Genomic DNA, 26,883 nt, shown 5'->3' on the forward strand with positions numbered 1-26,883 from the left:
GGACCTAGTAGGAAGTGACCAGGCCTGTAGGGACCCTTCCTTGGCACTCTTGACAAGTGGGTAGGGGCTTAGGCTCCAAGGGCAGCCCTAGAAGGGTCTAAGGAGGGGAGAAGCCCCATGGCGGGCTGAGCGTTGGCTGTTGTCGGGAGGCCTCCGGCACTGGGCGTCACCCCAGACCCCTGGAGTCCGAGGCAGGCGGGCCTGGGCTCTTTGCGCCAACCTGCTAGTCCTAGGCCAGCTCCAGAGACCCCAGTTCCCTCCTTCTTCCGTGCTCAGAGCAGGGACTGAGGCCAGCAGCCTGGGTTCCTGGAGACCTGGCCAAGGACACCATGCCCCAACCTTCCCCCATGCTGGAGAGCAGCTTTCACCGAGCCCCGCTGCGCGCAGACCCCGTGCCAAGCACGTTACGTACAGTGTGCCATTGACTCCTCCCAAAAACCCTATGAGGAAGTGCTGTGATTAGTCCCCTCACAGATGAGGAATCCAAGCCTCCCAGAGGAGGGACTTGTCCCAGTCACGCCCCCAGAGTGTGGGCAGGGCCAACATCGGAACCAGGCCAACACCAGACGCCCGAGGGCCTGGGTCTCAGACTCCGGAGTCCCCTGGCTGGCCCCACCCCTGGTCACATGGGCCTCCCACGTCCACGTCCTCCCGGGAGCCTGGTCAACCTGCCCGGTGGCGGGGCTGCCTCCTGAGAGGACAAAGGCGCTGCTCAGGTGGCCTGTTTCCTGGCCGTGACACAGAACGTGGCCTGTCCCCCCGGAGGGCCTGGACACAGCCAGCATTGTCTGCCCGGAGGTGTCAGGTGCCGGGTGCAGGAGCTGCCGACACCATGCCCGTCACCTGAGCTGCTCGCCCCAGCTCCCACCCATCATGCCCCAATCAGGCAGGGCCTCCGGGCAATGTAGGGCCGACCCCTGAAGGAGGAGCCATGGGACCGAAGACAGTGCTCCCCACACTTGTCAGGAAGGCTACCAAGGGCTCCGGGCCTCCTGGGCACAGCTTGGGGCCGACAGGGGGGTGACGCGTTATCACATGTGGGCCCCAGCTCACAGAGCCACAGGGCCCGACAGGCCCTGGCTTCTCGTCCCAGGCAGCCCGGCTGCCCCAGCCACCCTCCTGGCCTCACCCCCTTCCCTTGTCGCTTTTGGGGGGATGCCCTGAAGAGGCTGTGCCTTCAGGAGGACTTTTCAGCAGAGGCAGGACTCAGCAGGACTCAGATCCGAGGACAGGCCTCGCTCTCCCAGGCCAGCTTGGGTAAAGGTTGCTAAGGAGCGAGGAAAGTCCAGGCGGAGTCCCGGGCCTCTGTCCTGGGAGGCAGGCAAGTTGCCTGGTTTGCCTTGGAGCTGAGTGTGGCCTCAGTACAATGACAGCTTTGTCTCCTCTGTCCCTGCTCCTACCTGCTCGGCAACCCCACACCTCCCTCCTCCTGTGCTCCCTCTTCCTTCCTCTCTGGCCCAGGGGGCGGGAAGGAGACAGTGTTTGTACCTGGATGGACCTCCCGGTCTCCTGGGAGGCCAGAGCCAGCCATTCATTCAGGACAGGGGTGGAAGAGGCATTTCCCCTGCTGGGACAGCACCTTGCAGGCGGGGGGGATGGGGGATCCCTCAGGGGAGGGCAGAAGCCACCCAGGCCCAAAGGGAGCCACCTCTCCAGGATCCTACTCAGAAGCCTCGGTGCACCCCGTGTGCTCTCTCGGGTCCTTCCTCCCCCTCCAGGCCCCAGAGAGGAGGCGGGTTGCCATGGCGTCTGTCTCCGTGCCGCCTGCCAGCTCCCCGGAGTCCCACAGCCCTGTCCCCTGGCAGCCAGAGGCTGCCACTTGGAATGAAAGGTGGAAAGGAAACCCTTCACCGTGGGGCGCCGGACTGAGAGTCTCTTCTCGCCTCAACCCCAGAGTAAACCCAGGCCCTCGCTCCGGCCTCCCTCCATGTCCCCATCCTGCCCACATCATGACCACGCTGCTGCGCCCCCGCTTTGATCCGTCCCTCACACACCCAACGGTCTCCCAAAGGCCTACAATGGGGGTCCAGGGGATACAGCAGGATCCAGGAAACAGGAGACAGAAGGACGTAAAAACAGAGACAGATCTGGGCTCAAATTCCAGCTCTGCCAGTCTCCACACGCATGCCTTGGGTGAGCCACACCACCTCTCTGAGCCTTTGCTTCCTCATCTGTGAGTGGGGCCGTCGTGGGGTGCACCTCACGTGGTTACTGTGGCAGGATAACGCATGCCCGGGGCTCAGCCCAGTGCCCGCCACACAACACACGCTCGAAAGTGGGAACTGCCAGTATAGATAAGTGCAACGCAGTGCGAGCTTCAAAACAGAGACCCATTCGAGGCATCACGTGGCCTCACGAGGGTCAGAGACAGCTCCTCCAAGAGGAAATTTATGCTGGGTCTTGAAGGATGAATAGGAGTTCGGCAGCAGGAGAAAGCGGGTGGGAAGGAAGGAGAAGGCTGGGCAAAGGCAGTGAGTTGTTCAACTGCATGGCATGGCTGGAGAGCTGCTGAGGAAACTAGGGGGTCTGGTGAGGTCAGAGGCCCAGTTTAGACTTGCAGTTTAGAAAGCCCCCCGGGGTAGGGGGCCTTTGTGGAGCGTGGCTGGGAAGGGACAGGAATACAGGCAGACGACCAGTCAGGAGGTTATCACGAACTTCCAAGTGGGAAATCAGAAGAGCCTGGGTCAGGGCTGCAGGAGCAATGGAGAAGAGCATCTGGAACCTTGAGAGGCATCAGGGGCCCCCGATTAAGTAAAAATTGGGCACGGCTCTTGATTCTGGCATTCAAGGCCCGCTTATCTATACCCTTGCTAACATTCAAGGCCCGCTCACCCATACCCTTGCCAACGTGCTGTCAGCGGCCTGCTGACCCCCAGGAAAGCCCCATCAGTCACTCTGGCACCTCCACGCGGGCTGTTGGCCCAGCCTGCAGCACCCTCCCTGCCCTGTTCTCATGCACGCATCACACGCCTCCTGCAAGGCTCTGACCTGCACGGCTTTCCCCCTGGACTTTCCCATCACTTACTGTCATGACCACTTAGCATGCCATGCCTTGGGTTGAAACTCAGGGACCACCACCCTCTGGGGGACTTCATAAAAAACAACACAACCAATGCACAATGGTCTGAGCATGTCTGGTAGGCCAAGGGGTTGGCTTAGATGGTCTCTAAGACACTTCTGGATCCAACCTTCCGTGATCCTGAGCTGTTAAGGAAATGACGGACTTACAATGAAAGCCTCATTCTCCCTCAATGACTAGGGCTCCTGGGTTTCAGTTTCCACCTCGGTAACACGAGGAAGCTGCATTTCTCTGAAGAGACACCATGGCAGTTTACTCAATCAGCGAGTCGTGGGGGGAGAGACCAGGCACTTGGGTTAATCCAATATTCTGGCTAAGTGAAAGTCCCTGTATGTACTATCAATGAGTTTTTGCAACGACTCGGCCATCAGTAAAAGAAGAAAGCCATCCTAAAACCCCAGGGAACAGAACAATCTGTCTCTGATGACTCAGGCCTCCGACAGCTACGGAAAGCAGAGGACGCAACCGACAGAACAGAGCTTGGGAGGGGTCCTCTCTCTGCCAAGGCAACACGAGAATGCCGAACAGTGCTCCCAGCAAACAGCAGAGCGTCTGGTGCTCCTCGAATGCCAGTGTGGTGCAAGCCTGGGCTGGGAGCGTGCCAGCAGCCGTACTCCGAGTCCCGGAGGATTAGTGCTCCGGGGGCTATCCGCGGCCGGGGAGCTCGGTAAACCTTCCGCTGGCTTCGTGACCCCGGCTACTGTGGGTGTCCAGCCCCCGAGAAACAGATGGCCTTTCTTCCTGAACCTGGAAAGGCATTCCTCCAGCTCGCTTCCTCCGTCCTGCGCAAGCCGCCCTCAGCGCTGGAGCCACAGGTGGGGGCCATCGGACTCCTTCTTCTCACTGCGACAGCCCCAGCACAGCGGCTGGACGGACCCCCAACCCAGACGCCAGGGGTGGGAGAGGGGTGCTGCCCCAAGCAAGCAGGCCGGGGCTGGGGGCTGCGACGGCCGCCACGCCACAGTCTTCAGCGACTAGACTCAGATTCCGGACCTGAGTGAGCGTGGAGCCCGGCTTGGTCTTCAGACCCCCCAGAGGATTTGCCTCTGGGCCTGCTGAGCGGTGGGCTCAGGCCTCCTCATCACCTGCAGAGGCTCCCCTTGTATCTGTTCCACATATGGAAGGCCCTGCCGTGAGACTGCTTCTCTGAGAAAGGTTTTGCAGGCTTAACCGCGTACTACGTATTTTCCACAATGAGCTACTTCGCATCTAGTGGGAGGGCTATCATCAGACAGACCAAGACGAGCGTGGGCGAGGCTGTGGAGGAACTGGAGTTCTCACGCACTGCTGGTGGGAAGGTAAAGTGGTGCAGCCGCGGGGGAAAGCAGCACGGCAGCTCCTTGGAACGTTAAGCGTAGGGTTAACGTGTGACCTGTCAATTTCCCTGCTAGGTCGATATCCCCCGGAGCATAGGAAACCGGGGTGCAAACAAGAACTCGTTTCGCAATGTTTGTAGCCACAGCGTTCCGCACGGAGGGAAACAACCCAAATGCCTGCCAGTGTCCAACGAATGCATAAATAACATGAGGGACAGGTAGGTAACGGAATATCACTGAGTCCAAAAAAAAAAAAAGGCAGGAGGTACGGACACCTGCTACAACATGGATGAACCTCGGAAGACGCTAAACGAAAGAAGCCAGATGCAAAAGGCCACACGTTATATGATTTCATTTATATGAAATGTCCTTGGCAGGCAAATCTATAGAGACCGAAAGCAGATGAGGGGTTGCCAAGGGCTGGGGGAAGGAGGAGCAGGCGAGGACCGCTGGCAGGAGTCTCTTTTGGGGATGATGACAATGTTCTGGAATTAGACAGTGGTGATGGATACACACCTCTCTGGGTATACTAACCCTCCCTGGACTGTACATTTTAAAAGGGGGGATTTTATGGTGTGTGAATTATTGTCACAATAAAAAGCACATTTTTAAACTGCCATAATATATATTTTAAGCTATTTTTTTAATGCCTGTTTTTGAGGGAGCGAGCGTGAGCGGGGGAGGGGCAGAGAGAGAGGGGGACAGAGGATCCCAAGCTGGCTCTGTGCTGACAGTGCAGAGCCCCGAACTCACGAACCGTGAGGCGGCCTGAGCTGAAGTCAGATGCTCAACTGACTGAGCCACCCTGGCACCGCCACATAGTATATATTTTACGTGAACAGTTGTAAAAGGACGGGGATGGTCCAAAGAGGGAAAGGGAATCACTGAGATGGGTCAGCCAGTTGCTGTGGGGTGGGAATAGAAGCAGCCCTCCGCCCTCCACCTGACTCAGGCAGCCGGGCCCGGGGGGCCTCCCTGGTGCTCCTGACCCTGGGTCAGCCCAGAGGAGACAGGAGACCGTGGCTGCCCCTTTGGAAGCTTTGCATATCCAACAGCCCATCTGCGCCTCACCGGTCCCCTGCGCAGGGAGGCCCGGTGGAGACGGTTCCCACTGACACATGGGAAACCTGAAGCCGCAAAGGTGGCAAGATTGCCCAAGGTCACACCTTGGCCTTCCAGGTTGTAGGCGCCTACATTTCTACCGCATCACGAAGGTCTCATCACACAATAGAACTGGGACACATATCGTTATGCTGCAGAAAACCAGTTTCCCAGGAGACCCTGAGGCCGTGGTGTTGATGAGGGGGACACCACCGAAACGGGAGGCAAGCAGAGCAAGGCTGAGCGTTGAAAAAGAAATTCCTCCTGTGCCTCTCCCCAGCCAGCACCTCCAAGACCCCAGGCCATGTGCCCTCCTGTATGGGGAGGGGGCGGCAGGGGAACACTGGGTTCCATCCCCCCTGCCTGCCTGCACACACCCATGGGGAGGCGGGGGAACCGAGGGGCTCTGGTGCTGGCCCCAGCTCGGTGGCTGCCTGGCAAGGGGACTCTGGCAGATGGAGACCCTCAGCGACCTTGGCCGCAGCATATGCTTTCCTGGGCTTCCTGGCTGATAGAGCTGTCAAGCCTGAGCCTGGCTCCTCTCCCTGCCTCCTCCTCCTCCTGAACTTCCAGCACCAGAGGAAGAAAAGATGGTGGGGCCGCCACGTCTAGGGACTCTGCCTTTTGTCCAGGTCCCTGCCTTGCCCCCTCCCCCACTCCCACATCTGTCCCCAGGTACCAACAAGGCCAACCCACTCTCAGAATTCCAGGGTGGAAGGGGTCTTGGCCAGACTTCGTCACAACCCATCATTGTACGGAGAGAAAATGAAACCCAGAGGCTGTGATCTCCAGTGATGAGGCTTCTGCACTGCGGCCCATCACCCCCCCTTCCCCATCCTCCTTTGAATCTAGGCAGAAGTTCCATAAAATGAGAACAAGAGGGGCAGCTTAAGTAAGACAGTCATGGAAGGAAGCCTAGGGGTGAGACAGAACAAGTCCCACCCCGCCCCTGAGAGCAGCTCACAAATGACCTGTAGTAAAATAGACGCCGAAAGCGAGGCTGGGGAAGAAGGGAACGAACACAGCCTGACCACGAACAGCAAACACCGCGGCAATAACGAGGCTCAGAGTCAACTCTGGGCCTCCTGGCTGCCATTGCGATAAAGGAAACCATGCCCAGTGCTCTTGTTCTCATGATTAAGGGAGGGCAAGAGGCAGACCAGGTCTTCCGGGAGAAATAAAGATCTTAAAACAGAGGCTACAAGAGACATTGTTGCATGGGATTTGCTGTGGGGGAGGAAGACTAGGGAACCAACAGGGAGAGTCCTAAGACAGAGGAGAGCCAGTGTCCTCTTACCCAAGGTGTCCTGTGTGTGTTGTGCCTTGGTGATGAGAGACTGAAGGACATGAGGAGCACAAGGACCAGAGGCCTAAAGGGATGTAGACATGTCCTCCGATCTGCCTGGGACCACAGTCCCTTTCTGCGGGGACAGCGCCCTCCTAATCTGAGATCAGCGCACTTCCTGGGAGGCACATAAACTCATGCTGCCTCTGGCTCCCCCTCCCTCCCTTCCCTTCTCTTCCGACAAGACACGGCATGACAATCTAGTCCAACTGCCACATTGTCCTATAGCCAGAAAACCGCAGACTCGCCAAAGGCCACAGTGTGAGCTGCAAGAGCAGGGGACTGAAGGTGGGCCAGCTGATTCCCATCCCACCAGCCACTCTGGACGTGTGGCTCCTGGTTGAAGCCAAGTGCCATCCGTCTCCTTGCGGCTCCTGGCGGCTCCACGTGGGGACACCAGCTCCGCTCACCCCACTGTTCCTGTTTGAGCCCAGGAGCCGTGCCTGCCCCACGTCAGCGTCCTTCATGTCTCCTCCCGGGTCCCCTTTCCTTCCCAGCTGCCAGCTGCCCGGACATCCTTAGCAGCTGGTCCCTGTCCGGCTGATTTCTACGGGCATTTCTTGTGTCAGGCTGAAGTCTCTCACCTTTGCCGAGGTCCGGGGCCTGCGGCAAGACCCAGTATGGCTCACACTCGCTGTAGGAGGGTAGGTGATTACAAACCCTTCTCTCGGGAAGCCTTCCCTCCCTGGAGGAGCTGCCCAACCCCTTCATTTACTGAAAATGAGGCTTTAAAAACACTTTGAAAAGGAACTTCTGCAAACATCTATGTTCTATTTTAAAAGTCCTTCGGAAGAGGTTAAAAGGCTTAATCTAAACGAAAGAAACCATGGCTTTGGGCTCAAATATACCTGGATCTGAATTCCAAACTCCACCATCCGCTATATGACAGTAGGACTTTACTTCTCTGAGCCTTAGTCTATCTGTAAAATGGGGCTACTTACAGTGTGCCTGAGTATGGTTATGGTTAGCAATGACGCAAGCGAAATGCCTAGCAAGAATCCAGCATACAGAAAGCATTCCACACACAGTGGAAATTATTTACTAACCAAAATCTATTCTCGCTTTTAATCATATATATTAAACCTTTATCCCAGTCCAGAATCTAATCTGAAGTGTTATATAATAGCTGGTATCTCCGGGGTGCCTGACCACAGAATCATTTACACACACTTAGGTCTACGGGCCAAAATAAAGAAGGAAAAGGAAAAAAAAAAAAATCACAAACCAGTCATTGCCTACCAAACGGCAGAATTTCAGGACATCGTCACTTTGATCCGACAGAATGTCTTAAAAATGAATGTGTCCAAAATAGGAGTTCCTGATGGGAATGTGACGCCTCTGAGGGCCTCCCTGCTCCCTCTCTGGCCCCAGCCACCATCTCTTCTGGGGGGCTGCAACAGTCTCAGCCCTACAACTTCGGCACAGTGGCCAGGGGATCCTTTTAGAGTGTGAAATCTGGTCATGTCTCTCCTCCGCTCAAAACCTTTCCTGATGGTCCCATCTTGGAATAGAAGCTTTGGCTTCTCTTACTTACTCTGGCTGAGGCTGAGCCCTGCATCCCGCCCCACCCTCCACCTCTCTCTGACCTCACCTCTTGCCCCCCTCACGCATGGCTGTTCTGTCCACACTCGCACTCAGGGCCTTTGCACATGCTGTTCCCTCCCAGCTCTCTCCCTCCTGCAGGTCTTTACTCCAAGGTCACCTTCTCAGTGAACCTGCCTTGACCCCTTTATTTAAAATACAACTGGGGCATCTGGGTGGCTCAGTCGGTTAAGCATCCGACTTTGGCTCAGGTCATGATCTCATAGTTTATGGGTTTGAGCCCTGCGTCGGGCTCTGGGCTGACAGAACCTGGAGCCTGTTTCAGATTCTGTCTCTCTCTCTCTCTCTCTCTCTCTCTCTCTCTCTCTCTCTCAAGAATAAACATTAAATTTCTTTTTAAATACAACCCTCCCTCCCCTCTTTTCTCTTCATGCTCTATTTTCTCCACAGTCCTTATGTGAAGACATTTATGCATTTACTTTGTTATCTTTGGAATAGAAGCTGCAGGGAGGTAAGGATATTTGTGCATTTTATTCTTTATCTAATTTGAAGCACCTAGACCAGTACACCTAAGTACATCATAGGCCCTCGATAAATATTTGCTGAATACGAGTGTCTGCGTGCACTTGGGTTGAGGTCACCACCCAAGTAAGTGCAGGTTTCTGAGCAAATGAAAACAGGGGCAAAAAAAAAAAAAAAAAAGCTCTATGGCACTTTGTTTGTATCATGACAGTCCTTTCTACACACGGTGTCTTCTTTAGGGGCTGGTCTCTTCTACTAGAATCATCTGAATCTTCAGTAGGTAGCAGGGACTGGAGTGCAACCCACTTAGTAACCGCATCTTCAGGGAAAGGATGAAAGCTGTTATTTAACTGGCATCTTGCCAGGCACCCAGGATTATTCTCTCAATTCACGCTTATGTGTCCCCCACAGGTTGGGGTGCGTTCCCTCCATTTTACCACCAGGGACGCTTAGGTTCCGGGGGCCAACTCACATGTATGAGAAAAGTGTGACAAAGTTAGGACTCAGGACTGGTTGCAGCTGCCCCTCCAAATCACATCTCCACACCACAAAATCCAGTTCGTTGTCCCAACTACTCCTAATCCTGACAGCAGCCCCCCGGAGAAAGATGAAGGAAACAGGACTATAGTTGATCCTCATTATCTGCGGATTCTGTATTTGCAAATTCACCTACTCGCTAAAAATGATTTGTAACACCCACAGTCAACACCCACAGTTCTTTCCCGGGAGGGGTGGAAAATGTCAGTTTCCTTGATGTGTAACTTCCCAGCTGGGGTGGAAGGCAACCTTGTTTCACTTCTTATACTGCAAACAAGTGTCCTCTTTGTGCCACATTTTTCACATTTTGGGGCTTTTTGTTGGTGACTTTGCTGTTTAAAATGAAAACAGTGTAGTGCTGAAAAACCGTCTAGTGTTCCTGGGCACAAGAAGGCTGTGATGTGCCTTTTGGGAAAATACGTGTGTCAGATGAGCTTTGATCAGTATGAATTACAGCGCTGTCCGCGTGAGTTCGATGTGCATGAAATCAACAGCTGACACTAAAGAAGGTGTCTTTAGACAGAAACACACACAAAACGAGGTTCAGTATTGATCTGTTGATGAAAACGGTGTGACCGGAGGCTCGCAGGAGCCTCGCCCTGTGTTCTCCCTCAGGAACAATGGTTCAGTATTCACTAATTCAGGGTTTGCAGCGGCTTCACAGAACATACTACTGCAAATAACAAGAGTTGACTATACTAAGCCCAGCCATCCAGTGCACAGTTCTGCACACAATAGGTCTAGCTGTGGCTATGCGTAAGCATGTACACGCAGACCCACTCGTGTGTGTGTGCTCCACTCCATGTACTAAACACTGCCATTAGCACCAGCACTGGCAGGTCCCCTCCGAGGGGTGTAATGACCGCATTCAGGAGCTCGGGAGGTAGAACCAGATGCTCCCAGATCCAAATCCAAGGGCAGCTGGGAGTTGTGTGCCTTCATGCTGGTCACACCCAACTTCCTTGTAGATACGGGAGGTTAATCAGTGTCCTGATGATAAAGAGAGGTTGTGCGGGACAACTGCCAAGCACAGAAGCCACAGCTGGGATACAGTATCCAGCAGGCAGCTGGGCAGAGCCTTTTAAAGCCCATGTATTTGCCTAGGGCAGGTAAGGGGGGCCCAGGAGAGCCACTTAGGGCCACCTCCTCCTGAGCAGACTGGCCTTCCTCCTCTTACAGACCTGGACATCATTCTGCCTAGTATGATCTCCAGGAGCATTTGTAGACTAGGAGTCCAGGAGTCAGAGGGTCAAAGCCAGAAGGTACCCAGGGGCAGGGGACTCCAGAGGTCCCAGACTGGCAGCCCAAAGGCCATATCATGCCTATGGACCACTTTCCCTCAGCCTGCACGTGTATGTGTTTTAATCTGAGTCAACATGAATAAATCGAGACATTTCATATTTTAAAAAAGTCCGGATCTCTGTCTTGTCTTATGCCACCCAAAAGATCTTGCCTCTCTGTGTCTGCTTTCCTGCACGGCACTGACCGGCTGAGGCTGGGAGGTGGCTCCTTTTCGCTAGTGTTCTTATCAGTGCCCTTGTACTTACACCTGGACTGTTTTTCGCTTGTTAGCTGCCTAGCACTGGAGTTTGGAACCTCTGGTCTAGTCCAATCTCACTTGACAGGATCTGAACTCAAGGGTGGGTGGTACTTGCCCAAGCCCCCAGGTAAATCAGTGGTGGTGCTGGGACTTGAACCCTAGACCTGCAGCTCTGAATCCAGAGCACTGAGATGCCCAAGGAGGCTGGGGACGCGGAACGGGGAACTGGGGTGAGGGGGACATCCTGTTCAGGAAAAGGCTGCTGGGGCCAGAGGGGTAAGGCAGAGAACACCAGCTCTGGCTTCAATCGGCAGAAAGTTCTCTTCTTCCCACCTGCTGGCAAACACTGACCTTCCCTACCCTGTAAGATAAACTGCTGCACGGGCTCTGTTGACACAGTGTTCTCAGGTGCCCCTCTACCTGTCCTGTTCCACCCCCTAGCTCCCCCACCCCTGCCTCAAAGGCAAAGATTTTCATAATCATGGGGGGGGGGGCGGGGGGGCATGCGGAGCCAGAGGTGGGTGGGGGGAGTGCTTTGTCCTAGGGCAAAGCCTAGTTCTTAGCAAAGGACTGACCGCGAGCTTTAGCTTCCTTATCTGTAAAATGGGGGTTTCAATTATGAAGATTTAATTAGATAATGCACAGGAAGAGTCTGGCGCATACCTCCCAGTGAACATTCGCTTCTTTCCCTTATTTTATAAACCAAGGGCCTGGAGACAAGTGAATGATTCATTCCAAGAAGGTCACAAAATGAAAAGGGATTCCCTTAGCTCCCATGGGGTAATTTTAAAAGGTTAGATATAGTTACATTTGTGAAAATATTTATTATAGCTATAAAAGTAGCACACACTTAAAAAAAAACCCTCCAGTTTTGTTGTTCAAAGACGAGCCCCTGATTAGTTTCACTGCTGCTTCTTCCAGTCTTTTTCTTTTTTTTTTAATTTTTTTTTAACATTTATTTATTTTTGAGACAGAGAGAGAGCATGAACAGGGGAGGGTCAGAGAAAGAGGGAGACACAGAATCTGAAACAGGCTCCAGGCTCTGAGTTGTCAGCACAGAGCCCGATGCGGGGCTCGAACCCACGGACCGCGAGATCATGACCTGAGCCAGAGTCGGACGCTTAACCGACTGAGCCACCCAGGCACCCCTCTTCCAGTCTTTTTCTAAGCAGAGGGGAAAAAATGTCTTTTAGGGGAGGTGGGGGTTATTTTTATGTGGTTATAACCCTGGTGTGTATGCACCTTTGTATCTTTTAAAAATTTAACATAGCTTAAGAATTGCCTGTGCCATGGCATATTCTTAATAAAAAGTTCTGTTTTTAAAATATTTTCTTTTTTTTAAAGTAATCTCTACACTCAATGTGGGGCTCAAACTCATAACCCTGAGATCAAGAGTCGCACGCTCCCCCCACTGAGCCTGCTGGGCGCCCCTATAAAGAGTATTTTACGGGCTGCATGATTTTCCATTTCATGGGTCATCATGGTTAACTTCTTCCCTTGTTGAATATTTAGTCTTTCTCACTACCAAAAAGAATGCTCCAACGGATACCTTTGTGCATAATTGTTTTTCTGTATTTTGAACTACTTCCTCAGGATAGATCCCCAGTGGTGGGTTTATAGCGTCAACGAATACGCTGCCAAACTGCTTTCCTAATGGGCTGAGTTACCAGATGATTCTCCCACCCATAACACATCCACATTGGCTGTGCTTCCCGTTTCACAAAACCACTGGCACTGAGCTCTGTCTCCTAAAGGGCAAGGCGTTCAAGCTCAAACACGGGAATTATCCAGGGTGATTCTTCTGAGTCTCTTCGGCTTTGGGGCAAGTAGGGTCACCCCCAGTGGCAAAGGGGTGGGGTTAACTCCCGGAGAGACGTAGCTCAAAAGTAGCCTAGCTCCAAGCAAGACTGAAAGCAAGTCCCCCAGAGCCTCTCCCATGTCCCAAGCACAGCACCCCTTCCCCGTGTGGCAGCTCTGGCAGGCCCCTTTAGTCAGTGTCCACCTAGCACCTGCCTGCTGTGTGCCGGGTCCTTGAATGGTCCCAGCACTCAGATCCTGTCGGTGAAGGGCTGGGCTCAGGAGGGAGTAAGTCCCTCTCCAGAACTCAGGAGGAGGTACCTGTGAGCGGGGCTCTGAAGGATGAGCTGCCTGTGCAGGAGCATTCCGGATGCAGTGGGGGTGGGGGCCAGCATTATGGAGGCGTGGAGGAGGTGGTGGTGAAGGAGGAGATAATGGTAGAGGAGGGGGAAGAGGAGGAGAGAGGAGAGGGGAGAGGAGGAGGGAGATGGGAAGGAGGAAGAGGAGGAGAAGAGCTACAGGGGTAGGGGCCCAGGAGAGTAGAGAGGGAGGCTGGGTGCTGGGGGAGGGCCTTTCACGCCTCTGGGTTCTGAGCAGAGGAATGACAAGGCTGGGATTATCTTATGGAAGCTAATGCTGTACCAGCTCTGCGGGGAACGGGCTAGAAAGAGGAGGAGAGGCACCAGGAGACCCTAGATGGAAGCAGGGGAGAGGGAATGAGAGAGGCAAAGATGGCTTCCAGAGAAACTGAGGACAGAGGCTCCTCGAGGCCCAGAACGGAGGGGCTGTGGGGAAGGAGGGCGAGGGGAGAAAAGTGATGGCGCCCAGGCATCTGGGAAGGTCAGGGGCGATAGACACTAATCCTGCCTACCCAGTGTTCAGTCTCCCCCTTAGTCACAGAACCCTGTTGTGGTTCCGGGGTGGTGGTACACCAACTTAACCTGCACAAGCCTGGAGGGTGGCAGGGGCAGTTCTGGGAGTGGCAGCACCCGGCCTGGGCTTGCGAATGTGGCTGTGGTCGCTTAGCCCTCAAGGGCCCAGAGACAAGCGGGCATCATGCCTCCAGTGGCTCGGGTCTTCCCAGATGCCAGGAGCAGAGTGGACTCCGAATCGAGGCCTAGCAGACACGTGCTGAAGGAAGTCAGGCCAGGCCGCCAAATAGATGACCCAGAAATCCTGAGAACCCCATGAGGTCGGTCAGTCTGTGTACAGGAAAAATGGCCCTGAGAGGGCTCCACGGTCCATCTCTCCTGGGACACAGCCTGGCACAGAGTCGGGAGCCAGGACATGCAGCTCTGCCACCAACTGAGTCACAAACCTAAGGGCACGACTCTCTTGACCCCTTGGGACCTCAGTCTCCCCATCCACAAAATGGCGATAATACCCCCTCCCTGATGGAGCTGCTGTGATGTCCCAGGATCTGCCTTCCTTGTCAGCCTGCTTCCCATCACATCTTCTTCCTAACCATCTCCCCTGAGCTCACCCTGTGGGCTCATGCTTTCGCTTATGCGGTGCCCTCTGCCTAGAAAACCCTTCCAAGCTCTCCGCCTACTTGTCTTCCAAGTTCAATTCAAGCATGGATGCCTGTGTGTAACTTCATGGGAGACAGAGTTCATGCTCCCTCCTGGGTGGTCCCTTGCACACGCTCCCTTCAGAGCCCTTCTTCCACCAACAGGACACAGACTATTTGCACACATGGTCACCTGTGGACCACAATCTTCCGTTTTTTGAGGGTTTCTAAGAGCCCCCCCCCCCTCCCCCCCCCCCAGCCACAGGCATCTGGCATAAGCAGCATGTGGGCTGCCGGCGAGTGGTCAGAGGGCTCTGGCACCAGAGGCGACGATGCCCTCAACCAGGCACCACCCAGCCCCGAGCAGAGCAGGAAAGATCGCCCAGCACAGCTCCAGCCCGCACATGCCCACACCTGGCCCAGTGTGAGGTCAGCAAACCTTCCTCCTCCTCTGCCTCCCAAAGGCCTTTGGATGGCAACAGACGGTGCTAACACTGCTCTGTGTCCTTGGAGTTGGGACGGTCAGCTAGAGAACTCCACTGGCCTCTTGCTCACGAGCTGTGCCCACCTTATAGACAGCTGAGGGATGCTCAGAATTACCTGACTTGCCTAGGGTCAAGGAACAAGAGGCATAAAGTACCGCACCGTGGGCCCTCCTCCTCTTGAGATCAGATGCCACGCCCCATGGGATCTCAGGGACTGAGAAGCTGTTGAGATGTGTGACCTTTAAGAACCTCTAGGAGCCGTCCTTCTGGATTCTCCATACAGTGCAGAAGACAAGAATCCTTCAGAAGTAGGGGACCCACAGGAAGCCAGTCTCCCTGTGAGTCTCTCTCTCTCTCTCTCTCTCTCTCTCACCCACACGTGCACATGCACACCGAGTCTGAAACCCCCACTGGGCCCTCTAGGGCAAGACACAAATTGGGAGAAAATATTTGCAGAATATGTATTTGACAAAGAACTTGCATCCAGAACGGATGAAGAACTCTCACAGCTCAGTAATAAGACCAACAACCAAATGATTAAATCTTTAACCGTGGGCCAAACGTCTGAACAGAAACTTCACCAAAGAAGATGCACGGATGGCAGATAAGCACACAAAAAGATGTTCAACATCATTGGTCATTAGGAAAATGCAAATTAAATCCGTAAAGAGAGACCACTGCACACCTGTTAGGATGGTTAAAATTTAAAAGACTGATCATAACCAGGGTGCCTGGGTGGCTCAGTTGGTTAAGTGTCCAACTTCGGCTCAGGTCACAATCTCACAGTTCATGGGTTCGAGCCCTGCGTCGGGCTCTGTGCCGACAGCTCAGAGCCTGGAGCCTGCTTCGGATTCTGTGTCTCCCTCTCTCTCTCTGCCCCTCCCCTGCTCACGCTCTGTCTCTCCCTCTCTCTCAAAAATAAATAAACATTAAAAAAAAATGTTTTTAAAGACTGATCATACCAAGTGCTGGTGAGAATGTGGAACTGGAACTTTCATACACTGATGGTGGGATTGTAAACCCAGAGTGGGGGTATAACCACTCTGGAAACACTTGGGAAGTTTCTTAAAGAGTTAAATATATATTTGCCAAACGATCCAGCCATTCTACTTCACTCCTAGGCATTATCCATACAAAGACTTACATGCAAATGTTCACAGCAGCTTTGTTTGTAATAGCAAAAAACTGGGAAAAAAAAAACAAACAATTGTCCATCAGCAGATGAAGGGATAAACTAATCGTGTTTTTTCCTTTATCCATATACTTGAATACTACTCAGCAATAAAAAGGAATATATTGATATGCAAAACATCATGAATCCCAAAATAATTATGCTGAGTGAAAAAGTCAGACCCCTCCCCCCCCAAAATCACATACTGTATGATCCCATTTATATAAAATTCTAGAAAATGCAAATTTATCTATAGTGATAGAAAGCATATCAGGGGTTGTTGGGGGATGGGGGAGGCATGAGAGGGAGGAATATTACAAAGGGGCAGGAGGAACCTTTTCAGGATGATGGGTTTATTCATTATGTTAACTGCGATGATGATTTTAGGGGTTACACGATGTCAAAACCTACCAAATCACAGACTTTAAATACATGCAGTTTGGGGCTCTGTGCTGATAGCTCAGAGCCTGGAGCCTCCTTCAGATTCTGTGTCCCCCCCCCTCTCTCTGCCCCTCCCCTGCTCATGCTCATGCTCTGTCTCTCAATAATAAATAAACGTTAAAAAAATTTTTTTTAAATATGTGCAGTTCATTGCATGCTGCCTTCAATAAAGTTGGAAGAAGGAGAGAGGGGAAGGGGCCAGGGAAAGAGGAGGAGCACACAGGAGTCTTTCTTAGGATGCCAGGCACACGCACGGACACACACACGCAGACACTGAGTATGAAACTGCTGCTTGGCCTCTAAGAGTCTCTCAACCCAGGATTCCATCTAAAAGGGACACCAAGCTACTTGTCATTTGCTCAATGCTTTTCCAGAGTCCTCTCCATGTGCCTGGCTTGAGCTGGGCACCGGGGGTTCAGAGATGAAGCAAACCCAGTCCTTGCTCTAGGAAGTTCATTCTTTGCTCGAGGAAGTCCATTCTGGAGCAGATTTCCCAGAATTCAACCTACACACTTAGCCACACGCCTCAAGCACACCAGCTGGGTTCCCTTCACACCTCCCCTGAGGTCTTTCTCTGCTCTAGGCTTCCTCCACAAGCAGAGGCCAGCTTTTCCTCTGTGCTGGCCAGGTGGCAGGGCTGTCTGTGGAGACACCGCTCGCTGTTTAGACCTCAGCACAGCCCAAGCAGAAAGCGGCGGACCCGGGCTGCAGGGCTGGCGTGACTTCTGCAGAACGGTACCTGCCCCTCCCTCTGAGGGGCTGCCAGAAGCCTCTCCTGACGCCTGTCTCTCTAGGGTGGCTTCTGTGCCAGGCCTCACAGGCCGTCAGCCAAGTCCCCTCCTTCTGAGGCTGCAGACCAAGCTTCCAGAGACCCTGTGGCTGGGAGGCCCGTCCAGCGCCAGCTTCAAGGGGGCAGTCTGGAGGCCTCAGGCCCTAGAGACGCGATCCTGACAGAGCTGCTGAAAGGGACACAGTTATGGCCTTTGAAGCTGTGGGCCCAGAAGCAGATCACAAACTGCCAAAGTTAAGGACGCCATATGCCCTGACCCAGGCCTGCTGTTCCAGCCTTGTTTCCCTTCTTTGCCCTCACTCTGGAACTTTACATGAAAGGCACAGAGGGACAGCCTGCCGCAGACACATTTTAATATGCGCACTTGAAAATGTTGCCTGGTTGGCCACATTTTAAAAACAAGGGAGATCACAAACATCCCATTTCTAGCTTATAAATCAGAAGGCCTGCAAACACCAGACCCACTCTCTTGCCTGGGAAAGGTGGCAGGAGCAGGCCAGCAGCCACCCTCTTCCAAACAAGCACTTTCCAGTTTGCTGCAGTCCCTAAACAGCCCAACGGACCTGTTTTGCCTCTGTCAATAACTGCCTTCGAGGCCCCTTGCCTCACACATTTGATTCTGGCATAAAGACCTAATGACCTTATGAGGTAGACGGCATCATGTCCCCATTTTACAGAATAGGAAACAGAGCAGCGTGGCTCCAAAGCCAAATACAAGAACACTGGTCGGTGACTAAATGAGTGAACCATGGACCGTACTATTTTTAATAAAGCAAAATGTATTTACTTTGAAGGCATACCTTTTGCCCCCCCCCCCCCCCCGATATTATATAGTCTCCTTACTCTGGGGACAGAGGTGTTAAAATGCTCCTTCTTTCACTCTACCGCAGCGATAGTAAACAGAAATCTCTTTAAGTGTCACTTGAACGTCCTTATCGGGCAAAATAAAAAGTTGGCAAACCTAGGATGGATTCCCAAATGTACTGATCTTTGAAATCTAAGTGTGAGAAGCACTGCTCTGCTATATAGCCTGCTTCTGCCATTTCTCCTGGTTAAAGAAGAAGAAGAAGAAGAAGAAGAAGAAGAAGAAGAAGAAGAAGAAGAAGAAGAAAGAAAAAGCAAAAAACCCACCCCTCTCGGCATCTCATCCTATCTTTGAAGAGTTGGCTTTTGAACTGAGCATTCCCCAAACCTTCTCTGTCCAGCAAACCCACAGAGCATTTGTTCATGCCTCTTGTTATATTTATCTCATTCTTCCTCAAGTTACGGTTATCTATATCCTACCCACTCTTGCACCCCCTAAAGCGGTGACAGAACAGCAGAAACTGCTGAATTGTTGGCCAGTCAGCGCTTCAAGAGAACCCCACCTCTGCCTGGCATTTTGTAGGTGGGGAAGAGCAAAGGGCCTGGCCTCAGGCCACCCAGGGAGTTGACAGCAGAGCCAAGGTGAGGACGGGAGTCTCCCGATGCCTCGGTGCTGGCTTTCTTTCCACTTCTTTCCACTTCACCAGGCTGCTTCCCAGAAATTCCCTTCTGCTTGGCTCAGCACCTCAATTCAGAGGACAGTGCTGAGCATGTGACAAACACTTCATGAATCTCTGTCCATTAGGAGGTGCAAAGCAGCCAGGAGAACACAGGCCTCCTCCTCTCCAAGGGCCCTCAGCTCTAGCTTCATATCACCTGCATCAAGCCTTCACTCAGCGTGAGCTGCCCATCAAATAAAGAAATGGCCCTCCGGCCCCTGGTGACCTGGATGTAGAAAGACCCCATATGGCTCAGGAATACAATCCCAATTAGGCCAGAGTTATGATCCCAGCCCTGCTGAGTAACCTTGGGGAAATGCCTTCACCTCTCCAGGTGTCAGGTGCTCCAGACAGGTGGAAAGCTGAGAATAGATACGAAGAATTCCCCAAGCCTACTGGCTTGGTTATTCAGCACTAGACAGGCTTTCCAAGAGGAATTTCAGAGTCCTTTCTCTAGAGTGTCTTAAGGACAGGAAAGGTTCTCGTCCACCTGGGACAAATGGATTATTCCATTAGAGCTGTGCCAGAGTGAGCTTGAATGGCTCCCCCCTGCCCCCAGACTCTGTGGCCACTTTTTGTGTTGCTGGGGTCAAAAGCCAACATATCTTTTTCTTTTTTTATGTTTTATTTATTTTTGAGAGCAAGAGAGACAGAGCATGAGCAGGGAGGGGCAGAGAGAGAGACAGAGACAGAATCCCAAGCAGGCTCCAGGCTCCGGGCTGTCAGCACAGAGCCTGATGAGGGGCTCGAACTCACAGACTGCGAGATCATGGCCCGAGCTGCAGTCGGATGCTTAACTGACTGAGTCACCCAGGCGCCCCAAAAGCCAACATATCTTTAAAACAGTTTGGAACTGCCCTAAGCTGGATGGATGAGGATGATGCTGATTCACAAACTCAATTCAGAAAACAAGGACACGATGATGGCATCATCTCTATAAAGCCTTCCTGATCCACTGAACAGGAAAGATCATCTCCCCTCTCCGACACCCCACTATATACCATTATCAGTCCACAACCCAGCTCCTAGACGGTTTGTCATACCTACATGTTTAGATGTTTGTCTCCTACTTAGACATCGGTTTCTTGAAATGAGGGATCACCTCTTACTCTTTCCTGTACCCCATGCACTTAGCCCAGGGCCTGGCTAAGAAACCATAAACGAACGCTGAGCCATGTTTAGCTAGACAAGGAAGCCCTCCCACCTCTATTCTGGGACAAGGTGGCATTTAGTTATTTTAGAGCCCACGGATGCATCCAGTCCATCTGCAGGACGGGAACGCCAATTTTCAGAGGGACACTGGCTTACCCAAAGTTATTCAGTTAACGAGAGGGCTCAGACTCGAAGCAACCCTTTTGACTCTCAGTACGGTGCGCTTCCAGCTCTTTCTCAGCCTCTCCAACACATTAGCTGTGTAACTCTGGGCAAGGCTCTTTGTCTCTCTGCCCTGGCTTTCTCTTTGTGAAATGGGTAAAAACCATAATGGGATTGTCTCAGGGATAAAACAGAGCACAGCACACAGGGAGCACTCAAAAAGCGTGTCTGTTGTGACTGTCATTCATGACCAGCCCTTCTCCTCAGGGAAAGGGCACCCACCACCCATCAGCAGAGCAGGGCTCAAGGTGAAAGGAAGTCTTCCCAGCCCCGACCTATACACAAGTTCAAGCAGCAAGTTCCCTGCAGTCATCAGTTTGGGGAAGGGCCTGATCTCCGCCCAAGAGCACACACAACTCACAGGGATGGCGGCAAGGTATGTATGCGGAGGCAGCGAAACCTTTGGAAGAGCATGCTCTTCCGGGTCAGACAGAGCTGGTGTCAGGTAACAGGCTGCCCTTCCTGGCTGTGCCATCTTGGCAGCCACTCTCTCTAAGCCTTGGGCTCCTCGTCCTTCAAATAGGTATAATTTGTTATGAGGATCACCTGAGGTAGGTAATGGCCTGGTACTCCATAGATGATACTAAGAGTAATAATACTTGTCCCATTTTTATTTAACCAAATGCACGCGATAAAATGTCCAAACCAGAAAGGGCCTTAAGGATCCAGGAGCCCAGTCCTGTCATGTTATAGCCGGGGACCCAGAGGTCGTGGTTGGCCAAGGTCACACAATGGGGTGCTGGTGGAGTGAGAGCCAGGGCTGGGGGTCTCCGGATTTTCTACCGCATGTCCATTCTGGCCCACTCGATTCTCCTCATCTGTTCCTCCCATCCCCACCCCCACCCCCCACCCCCCAGCACAGCGAGGGGAAGAGTCACGTTCTTTCCAACCCTCTTCCTTTCACACTCCTCTGAAACCAGCCAGCGCTATCTGTTTGCCAACGTCACAGTTCTCCCAGGCACACGGGGCCCCTTCCAGCCTTGAGGAGAAGGTAAAACAATTGCTGGCTACTGGCAATAGCAATAATAACAGTATTAGTAATTAACAGTGATAATAATGGCAACCAACAACCTGCACAGTGCCCTGTGCTTAACAGTGTTTTTCCTACAAACGTCAGCACATTCCACAGTTTCTCCCTAACCTCGTTGGCTTAGGGGCATAACTGCCTCAAACTTATTCAACACTTCCTGAGCACCTACTTTGTACCTAGCCACGGGCTAGAGGTTAGAGAGGACAAAGATGAGGCCTCTGTTGGGAGGAGTTCACGATCTAACGGGGATTTAGGGCAGGTGGGGACATAACTTCACTTGGCCCAAATGATGCAGCCACAAAATGCCCTGCCCCAGCCTATGGGGAGCCTTCTTTATCACGATGCCAAGGGGCACAGTGTATCTGTGGAATAAATGGGAGCAAGGAAGGGCGAGGCCTAGGCTGGAAAGGGCAGCAGGAGGAAAAACAAAGAATAGAAAGTCCAGACACCAAACACTCGATTGCCTGTCTCAGAGAGGTTCTAGTGGGAGACTCCAGGGAGGGCAAGGGAGCAGCAATAGGACCCGTATGGAATCAGGAGGCCTCGGCCCCTGACCCCCGCCAGCACACAAGATTCTGATGCTTCTTGTCCCTTAGGGACTTTGCCCTCGGATGCCAAGATTTTCCAAACCCAGTGCTGGGGTATATATGCCTCCTTGGGACCATCATTCGCTAGAATGATGTCACAGCCCTTGCAGTGGAAATGTTTGTACCTCCTGGTTGCTTCCTAGGCCCTCAGCCCAACACACTCCAGCATTCATTATCCCCTGGCAGGGACGCCATCCGCAGGGATGTGGAAGAGATTGGCAGGGTGGGGGAGGGGGAGAGAAGAGGCTAAAAGCAGCCACCCCTCCCCTCTTCCTCCAGTCTATCTCTCAAGTCCTGAGTCCCTGAAAACCTACTATGTGCCAGGCACAGGCACTATTTTAGGTGCTTTCATATACATCTCATTTCATCATCCCATCGACCTACTCAGGCATGTATGCCTCTTCCCAGATGTGCAGATGAGGAAACTGAAGCTTGGGGGTGGGAAGTAACTCGAGGAAGGTCACCCCAGTGACAGCGTAGGGATATCAATATAGGACTGTCTGATGCCTCCGGTTCCACGAGGCTCACAAGGTCATGTTTCACTGGAGAAGTCCACAGTTGAAAGAGACCAATTGAGGAAACCCCAATTATTTCATAAACCCAAGTTTAAATTCTGGGTTGCTCTGGTAGAGAGATCCCTGACATGTCAGAGCTACCTGAGTGGCACGTGACAACCACACAGACCATCTAATCCAACTCCTGCATTTAACAGATGAACAGACAGACACCCACGCCTAAAGAATTTTAAGATGGCTACTGGTGGCCTCCTAGCAAGCTAAGGGACTAGAACCCGAATCTCTGGCACTTTCCCTACACCACCCTGCCTGCAGAGATCACCTTTTCCTGATAAGCTCCTGCAGCCCATCCCACACCGCCAGATGGGCAGAGAAGGCAGAGGAAACAGGCAGCTGTGTGACCAGGCCTCTCCTCAGTCTGTCTGCAGGGTTGAGGAAGAGAATCTGGGGCTTACCAGGCTAGTAGGTGTTCTGCTGAGCGGAAGGAGAGAGCATCCTACCCCATGGAGGGTCCAGAGAAACAGACTCAGATCTCCTGCTTCAGGGGTCATGGGCATGTTTTCCAGACCTACTGCAGGGCCCTGACGCTTCTCAGGGGGGAATGTGGTAAAGAAGCAGTCGTTGGCACTTGACCTTGGGTTGGGTGTGGGGTTCCACCCGTCTCCCACCCCTAGGTACCCTTGCTCCTCCTCAAAAAAGGAAAGGGGCTTAAATATTTGCCAAATGCTGAAAGAGGAAGACATTTAGGAACGGGGCGGTCCCTAGACCTCTCCTAATCGCCCACCTTGGGCATCTTCCCCGCTGCAACCAGCATCCTGTAATTAGTGATTTTCACGGGTTTGGGGCGGGGTGGTGGGGGGGAATGAAGGGAGGGTAAGAATGAGTCACAGTTAACCCCTCCTCGGCCGATGCCCTCTGAGGGATTCTACCGCAGCGGGCGGTCGCCAGCGGCCCCCGCCCGCCCGCCCGTCGGGTGCAGCGAAGGGCCCCCTCCGGGCTCGGCCGCGGCCTCCTCACCTGAGTCCGCTGGCGCTCCGCAGCCCCCGCCGGCTCGCACCGCTCCGGCCCCGCTTGGCGCAGCGCCTCTGCAGTCGCGGCTGCAGCTGTCTGGCCCGGATCAGCAACCTGCGGCGGAGGGGGGAAAACGCACAGACAGGGGCGGGTGAACGCGGGCGGGGACACCCGAGCCCCCCGCAGCTGACAGCTGGGCCGCCGCAGCCAGAAAGCCTGGAGGGCAGGCTGCCTGCCGGGCGCTCGGTCCTGTCTGCTCCCCGGCGCGGCCCGCGCCTCCCCTCCCCCCACCCGCACTCGGCACTCGGTGGGAGCAGCTGGGCGGTGGGCCCCGAGGTCCCCGGGATCGCTGTCATCACCTGCCGAGGCTTCCATGGCTTCGGCTGCCCTGCCCAGGCCGCCGACCTGCTCTCCGGAGCCCCTGCTGGAGGCGGCTCGCCAGGGCTGGGGCTGCCGGGAGGGAGGAAAGGGGAGGGTGAGGTGGATGGAAGGGACCAGCCAGTGGGCGGCTCGCTGGCAGCTGCGTAAGCGGCCCGTCTTCACTTTCCTTCTTAAAGAGATAGTTTGCATCTTGCCTCAGAGGGTGCGGGAGTGGGGGCGCGAGCACGCACGGGGTGGGGTCCTGTCCCACCTACTGTGTACAGCCAGCCTGTGTTTAGAGTTGGGCATTGCGGCCGAGAGGAAAGCACATTGTCTGCCCACTGACAGGCTGTGTGATCCTGGGCAAGTCCCTGCACGTCCCTGGTCCTCAGTTTCCTCACCTGCAACGTGGATTGATGATACCGATCTCACTTCCTGGCACGCTGCCGGCTTATGCTAAATAGTAATGGCATCTGGATTCCATTCGGAACATTTTTCACTCCCTCATTTTTCACATCCGAGTACCAGGTTGCTTATTTAATGCGAACAGCATTTGGGCTATGAAGAAAAATGATGGCAAGAATCTTAAATATCTGAAAAGTCACGTTTGTCTTTGAAGTATTACGATGGCGAATCTTTGAAAACATGGAAAGATAATCACAACCTAAATTAAACGTTCATTATACACCTTGTCCCTCTGTGTTCCATCTGCTATTGTAAGGGAGACAAGGGGACCACAGGAGACAAAGGGACCTTGAGGACCCTACGTGACATAGTGATTTCCTCCTCTCCTACTCCCTTTGCCCTAGTTTTGCTGGATTTCCAGCTAACATATTGTATACATACCATCTGTCATTGTCACCCCCACTAGAACGTACGTGCCATGATGGAAGGAACCCTGCTATATTCCCAGTGCCTAAAGTAGTGCCTAACACATAATCAGGTGCTCAGTAAATATGGACTAAATGAGAGAGAGAGCAAGCATACATTGTGCCAGGGCCCCGCCTTCCCTAAGAACACTAGGCCTGATGCCATCCTGGTCTCCTAAAACTCTTATATCCTTAAATCTCTGTCTGCTCTTGGTGAGGCTGAACTTGGTACCCTCTACCTAAGCTGATGGAGAAGCATTTGTATAGTGATTTTACCAATTTTATATCTTGACTCTGCAGGACTGGCCTGGTGAGAAATAGTTAATATTTATAATGTACATGAAAAAAACAGTTGCTTTGAATTTAGTGTTACTTTTCAAAGTTAAACCTTTTTCTGGAGCTCAAGTTTGGGGGTAAATCCACCACTCTATAACAATGCCTATAATTTTGAAACATATGCCTATAAATTTTTTTGGCTCTATTTCCCCCTCTATTCCATTAAATTGAATTTTCCTATCAGATGGCCACCATTATGTTATGCTTTGTGGAAAAATATGGCAGAGCAATTGTAGCAGGAATAGGAAATTGTAGTTGAAAAAGCCATGTGAAATAAGGTCTGCTGTCTAAACAAAACAAAAACAAAAACAAAAAACAAAAAACTAATGCTTGTATTAGCAAGTCAATGCATAAGTTTTATCTGCCCTAAGGCCCACTTAAATTATGTAAGTGACTTCTTTACATTTAAAGCAAAACCGAAAAAAGCCATGCAATTAGTTTGCTTGTCAAGAGATAATTTCTAAGATCCTTATTAAAAAATTGTCTGTCCCCATGTTTTTTGTTTGTTTTGTGTGGGGTTTTTGGTGGGGGGAGGTGGTGGCTTGGTACTTAGAAGACTACATTTCCCAGAAACCTCCACAAGGAACTTCCCCAATCAAGAAAGCACCTCCACCCACATTACTTCCACATGGGATGGTGTTATCTAGGGAAGAATTCTCTCCTTAGCATCGTCAGACGTGATGGAGAAGAGAGCCAGTAGTTAGTCATAATGTAAATTACAACAAATGAGGGTTTCAAGCATAAACAAATTATTCTAAAGAAATTAGTAGTTTTGTTTGATACTATTTGGGAAATATTTAAATTTGCTGTTTCAAAAGCAATTTTGGTTCCAGTTCTGGGTAAACACACTGCTCCTACGGAATGCAGCGATAAAACCTGAATGAGTAGCAGCTACTTGTGGATTCTGACGAGAAGACACTATCAGGCAAATTGGGGAAGAAGGCCAGAATTTTCTGTACCAGTGAACTAGTAAATTTATCATTTTTGTTTCCTCTGGTATCCCCTGGCCTAATCTCGAGACAGCCCAAATCTGGAATTGGTAAATCAACACAGAGAGAGCTCCCAAAGAATCTCTCTAGTCCTGACCTGAGGATCAGGAGAGGACACCCCTTAAGCTCAACGTGAGTGATGGAAAACAAGTTTTCTTTTCTTTTTTAATCTTTTCTCCATTGTCTCATGATCCATCTCCCAGGCAATCTTGCAGTGGGGACTGGGACAACAGGGACCCATATGCCTCAAATTCTGAGGGAGGAGACTTCTCCAATCAGAATAACTATGGTCTTGAGAGAGGGTGAGGCAAGATGTTTCTTGCCTCCTTCAGTCATCCCATCATTTGGCTCCAGTTGTGGGAGGTGCAATTGTGGGAGGAAGCCAAAAAAACAGAGAAGAGTCCATAAAACTCCAGCTTTCCAGTGAAACCCAAAGAGGAGAAACCAAGGGGCACCTGGGTGTCTCAGTCGGTTAAGCGTCTGGCTTTGGCTCAGGTCATGATCTCGCGGTTTGTGAGTTTGAGCCCCGCGTCTGTGCTGACAGCTCAGAGCCTGGAGCCTGCTTCTGATTCTGTGTCTCCCTCTCTCTCTGCCCCTCCCCTGCTCACTCTCTGTCTCTCAATAACAAATAAACGTTAAAAAAATTTCTGCAAAGAGGAGAAACCAAATAATAACAACAACAATAATAATGAAATAATAATTTTCAGTTACTATTGAAAACTTAAGGAAAAAATCTTGAAAGCAGAGAAAAATGATGTATTAATTATACAGAAAGAATGATTTAAATAACTGGATTTTTCAACCAAAACCATAGATGGCAAGAAAAAAAAATGGAACAAAATGTTTAAATTGTGGAAAGAAAAGATCAGTCAACCAGGATTCTATATCCAGCAAAAGTATCCTTCAGGAATAAAGGTGATATAGACATTCTCAGATAAAGGAAAACTAAAAGAATTCATTGTCAGCAGACCTGCTCTGAAGGAACTGCTGAAGAAAATTCTTCAGACAGAAGGGAAATGATATTAGAAGGAAGTGTGGACTATAAGGAAGGAAAGGACAATAAAAATGGTAAAGATCTGGGTAAATTTAGTAGACTATTTTTCCCCTCTTGAA

At 52.0% G+C, this 26,883-nt stretch overlaps 1 protein-coding gene across 3 annotated transcripts in view; it reads right to left on the reverse strand.

The window, feature by feature from the left end:
* Window positions 1–23,688, reverse strand: part of SNPH (syntaphilin) — a 35,223-nt gene extending 11,535 nt beyond the window's left edge. For 2 of the 3 annotated variants that reach the window (XM_060614143.3, XM_060614134.3), the window contains exons 1-2: window positions 23,576–23,687; window positions 23,223–23,330 (exon numbers count right to left, since the gene is read on the reverse strand). The gene's annotated coding sequence lies outside the window, so the exon portion shown is untranslated. Of the gene's footprint in view, window positions 1–23,222; window positions 23,331–23,575 lie in introns of all 3 variants that reach the window. The other variant, XM_060614123.3, reaches the window with a different exon arrangement.
* Window positions 23,689–26,883: the final 3,195 nt, after the last annotated feature.

This window comes from Panthera onca, chromosome A3, assembly GCF_046562875.1.
Source record: "Panthera onca isolate mPanOnc1 chromosome A3, mPanOnc1 haplotype 2, whole genome shotgun sequence".
NCBI classification, from domain to species: domain Eukaryota; kingdom Metazoa; phylum Chordata; class Mammalia; order Carnivora; family Felidae; genus Panthera; species Panthera onca.